A 5,000-nucleotide genomic window follows, 5' to 3' on the forward strand; every position below is an offset into this window, starting at 1 on the left:
GCAAATACGGCGAAACCACATGCGATAGCTCCATCTATGCGAATCTGACAACACTACGTCCGCCATGTCGAGCGCACCACAAAACATACCGCCATCTGTAGGTCTCCCTCAGCATGAGCTCCTGCAACGACGATACCGCCATCTATGGGACGCCAAGCCGACTAAGACATCGATGGGCCCACAGTGCCCATCTTTCGACGCCACCCACAAAGCATGCAGCCTCTGTCGACCACAGCACCCAAACGCCAGTGCCTCTGCCGCACAACGTCGTGGACCGGCAATCACACCACCCGCACCCGCTCGTGCCCCACCCCAACCGCCAAACTCGCAACGCCAGCGGATGAACGGCGGAAGTTTCCCGCACTCGTAATGTGCAATCCACACCTATAACTTGCGTTTCATGAAGAGTTATGTCCAATATGCGACATTCCCGCTGTCCCTATACATGAGCTGCGAGCTGTACCACGTACAAGCTACAGACGCGATCGCATTGCTCACTGTACTGATTCCCATGCCGAGCGATCAGCTAGGACGCGCCCCATCCATGTCGGTACCCGTGGGCGTCGCACTCGCAGTCACAAAAAACGCTGGGCAAATATATTTCTCGGAAGAGTAACGACAGTCCGAGCCTCCTGCGTGGGAAGAGTCTTTCTAGGCCCTGACCCACGGGAAGGGTGTAGCTTCCCCCATCCCGGACATTTGACGTCGTCACACTACCGGTATTGACTAATAGACTGATTGCTGATAATCATTAGCCATACACTGGGGGAAACGGCCGACAGGGCCGGCAACATAGTGGAGCCGCAGTGTCACTAATGTACAGAGATAGAACAGTTTCGACTGGAACCAGAGTAACCGTAGACACGGCACTGATTAGTAATAGATGCAGAGCCATCAGAATACAGATAATATATACAACCGTCCCTATACATGCTGAAAGACTCTGCACATAATGAGAACCACACGTCAGCCAGACACTCTTATCACACACTACTCTCTTATCACACACTACTCTCTGCCTGTAACAGGCACACACACACACAATATCTAACCACCAGCATGGAAGAACATCCAGTGCATCCTCTCCGCCACATTACACAATCCACACTATCATAACCAGACCGGGAGGTCCACCCAGAAAACAGAATATCCCACCCTTCCGACATCCGCCATTGCTCAGCTAAGCCACGAACACCCACACATGTCCTACACAGGGGTGCACCCAACATCACAATACTGCCTCCTGTCACAGTACACAAACAATGGCAGGAATGAAAGACACAGATCTGCCACAACCTTGGAATCGGAACGCCGCCTGTCATGAGCCACAAGTGCATCCTGACGTGACAAATCGGATGATCCCGCAGGCATGCACTTACGATAATCACTATCAACGAACCTGCCGCCCCCCCCCCCAAATACACCTTTCCCTACAACAATGTGTACCTTAACCTAAGCTATATTGTACCTTAACTTAAGCTATATCGTACCTTAACCTAACCGACATTGCGCCTTAACCTAACCTACGTTGTACCTTAACCTAACCTACGTTGTACCTTAACCTAACCTACGTTGTACCTTAACCTAACCTACGTTGTACCTTAACCTAACCTACGTTGTACCTTAACCTAACCTACGTTGTACCTTAACCTAACCTACGTTGTACCTTAACCTAACCTACGTTGTACCTTAACCTAACCTACGTTGTACCTTAACCTAACCTACGTTGTACCTTAACCTAACCTACGTTGTACCTTAACCTAACCTACGTTGTACCTTAACCTAACCTACGTTGTACCTTAACCTAACCTACGTTGTGCCTTAACCTAACCCATGTTGTGCCTTAACCTAACCCATGTTGTGCCTTAACCTAACCCATGTTGTGCCTTAACCTAACCCATGTTGTGCCTTAACCTAACCCATGTTGTGCCTTAACCTAACCCGTGTTGTGCCTTAACCTAACCCATGTTGTGCCTTAACCTAACCCATGTTGTGCCTTAACCTAACCCATGTTGTGCCTTAACGTAACCCATATTGTGCCTTAACCTAACCCATATTGTACCTTAACCTAACCCATATTGTACCTTAACCTAACCCATATTGTACCTTAACCTAACCCATGTTGTACCTTAACGTAACCCATGTTGTGCCTTAACGTAACCCAATTTGTGCCTTAACGTAACCCATGTTGTGCCTTAACGTAACCCAATTTGTGCCTTAACGTAACCCAATTTGTGCCTTAACGTAACCCAATTTGTGCCTTAACGTAACCCAATTTGTGCCTTAACGTAACCCAATTTGTGCCTTAACGTAACCCAATTTGTGCCTTAACGTAACCCAATTTGTGCCTTAACGTAACCCATGTTGTGCCTTAACGTAACCCATGTTGTGCCTTAACGTAACCCATGTTGTGCCTTAACGTAACCCATGTTGTGCCTTAACGTAACCCATGTTGTGCCTTAACGTAACCTAATTTGTGCCTTAACGTAACCTAATTTGTGCCTTAACGTAACCTAATTTGTGCCTTAACGTAACCTAATTTGTGCCTTAACGTAACCTAATTTGTGCCTTAACGTAACCCATGTTGTGCCTTAACGTAACCCATGTTGTGCCTTAACGTAACCCATGTTGTGCCTTAACGTAACCCATGTTGTGCCTTAACATAACCTAATTTGCGCTTTAACGTAACCCATGTTGTGCCTTAACCTAACCTATATTGCGCCTCAACCTAACCTATATTGCGCCTCAACATAACCTATATTGCGCCTTAACCTGACGCACGTTGTCGCTGAACCTGCTCTGTAATTGTTATGCAACTCGTTAAATTAGTGTAGTGTTGCCTAACCGCAACCCTCGCAATATAGTTCGCTATTCGCACTGCCCGGTCCCCTGTGTATCGCGTCATGTTAAACACCTTGCAGGTGTTGCTGACTTTCCACATGCTCCTGCTATACACTCTAATGTGGATAGCAGCAGGACGTACATGCCCCCCCCCCCTTCCCCCCTGCCTTCGCAAGCTGGTCGTTGAGAAGTTTGCATGTTCAATGCCCTTCGCATGCCGACGTACTCAGCCTACGTTGTGGTACGGCCTGTCACCTGTCCGCCGATGTACGCAAAACCCACAAACTGTACTGCACATTGGTCCGTATGTACTGAATGATACATCGTGGCACATGTGTGACCGTACGACGACTGCGCCTAGCAACGGCAGACCATACAGTCCAAATATTGTGCACGCAGCTACGTGTCGTCTCCCTATAAGAGCTGGATTGCAGTGTGGTACGCCATTCAGACGTGTGGGAGGAACGGACGCCCTGGATGGCGATCAGCATGAGCAGTCTGTTGATGTGGTGGAGCGTGTATTCGGACGTAGTCGTCTCTTCTCACACACCGTGATAGCATGTTGCACCGCGTTCCACATCTGCGACATCCTGCAGAGGCCGGCTGACAGTCGTTCGCGCAATGGACACCGCATACGTACGGGGGCTACCTTCCACGTGTTCTCGAGGCGTGCACATGTTGTTGCGTCTATGTGGGCAGACGTAGTGTGTTGTGACACCTGACACAGGCATGCAATACTCGTTGCAAATGGCGATGGACGTCTACGTTTGCTGGTGACGTTACGCAAATGAACAACAGGTAACCCGTTGTGGTGCGGTTGTTCTCGCTAGAGGTGAATCAGTGTTGGCGACGATCGGTCGAGCTATTAACCGGTTGTTTCAGGGATACCCACCATGCCCACGAACGTGAAAGGGGACCCACCATGCCCACGAACGTGAAAGGGGATCTGGGTGTGAGGCGATACGCGGCGGTGGCTGGGTGGGACCGTCCCCGGCCGGTGAGGGGGGGCCGCCCGGCGTGCTGGCAGCGCGGTGCGTGGGCGCACGCGCTACAGCCGGCTGGTGGGGGCGGCCAGTGGCAGGCGCGCCGGCCGACGGACGCGGCAGGCGGCGCAGCTGCGCGCCGGCGCCCCCTGCTCGCGGCGCCTTGCGGCCAAAGTAGGTCCTCGCGGGCCCGGTGCGAAGCGCGGTGGCCATCTGCAGTGTGCTGGTCCGATTGAGGACTGTGTGCGCTGAGGATGCGCCGCCGCTCGGCGCTCGGCGCCGCGACGCCGTCTGCTGCTCGGTCGCCCCAGCGGTTCTCGCAGGTGGTTTGTATCGCAGCTGTGCGGACGTGTTGGCGCGTGCGCTGTGCTGGGAGAGTTCGCTTCGGCACCCAAGTGGGGCTTTTGTCCTTCTGTGGCGCTGGCGTTGGAGCTGCCGGTCACCGTAGGTGGCGCGTGTTGTCTCCCGCCGGCAATGCCACGACAGCACGCTCCCGGGCCTCTGTCGGCAGCGGCAAGCTCAGTTGGGAGCACGGGTGGTCGCACCTAAAGCGTCTACTCGCCTAACTCCGGGCGATTGCGCCTCTCTCGAACCCGACCAAGTACTTAGGACGGCGCTGCGCGCCGCCGGGACCTGAGAGGGTTTCGAGGTGTGTTGTGCAGGGGAGCTCAGCCTCCTCCTGTTTGCAGAATAATTGAGCGGACGCTTGCGTGTTCGCGCGGGCCCCCGGGACACACTCCCGGGCGGCCGGCTGCTCAGCTCTAGTTGACGCAGCTCCCTGGTTGATCCTGCCAGTAGTCATATGCTTGTCTCAAAGATTAAGCCATGCATGTCTCAGTACAAGCCGCATTAAGGTGAAACCGCGAATGGCTCATTAAATCAGTTATGGTTCCTTAGATCGTACCCACGTTACTTGGATAACTGTGGTAATTCTAGAGCTAATACATGCAAACAGAGTCCCGACCAGAGATGGAAGGGACGCTTTTATTAGATCAAAACCAATCGGTCGGCTCGTCCGGTCCGTTTGCCTTGGTGACTCTGAATAACTTTGGGCTGATCGCACGGTCCTCGTACCGGCGACGCATCTTTCAAATGTCTGCCTTATCAACTGTCGATGGTAGGTTCTGCGCCTACCATGGTTGTAACGGGTAACGGGGAATCAGGGTTCGATTCCGG

General features: G+C 52.6%; 1 non-coding gene across 1 annotated transcript in view; it reads left to right on the top strand.

Moving 5' to 3' along the window:
• The first annotated feature begins 4,599 nt into the window (after positions 1-4,599).
• LOC126436732 (small subunit ribosomal RNA) overlaps positions 4,600-5,000 on the top strand; it is a 1,909-nt gene continuing 1,508 nt past the window's right edge. The window contains exon 1 of the ribosomal RNA XR_007580877.1: positions 4,600-5,000. This exon is cut by the window's right edge and continues 1,508 nt beyond it. This is a non-coding gene — a ribosomal RNA (small subunit ribosomal RNA).

This window comes from Schistocerca serialis, unplaced genomic scaffold (assembly GCF_023864345.2).
Source record: "Schistocerca serialis cubense isolate TAMUIC-IGC-003099 unplaced genomic scaffold, iqSchSeri2.2 HiC_scaffold_1242, whole genome shotgun sequence".
NCBI classification, from domain to species: domain Eukaryota; kingdom Metazoa; phylum Arthropoda; class Insecta; order Orthoptera; family Acrididae; genus Schistocerca; species Schistocerca serialis.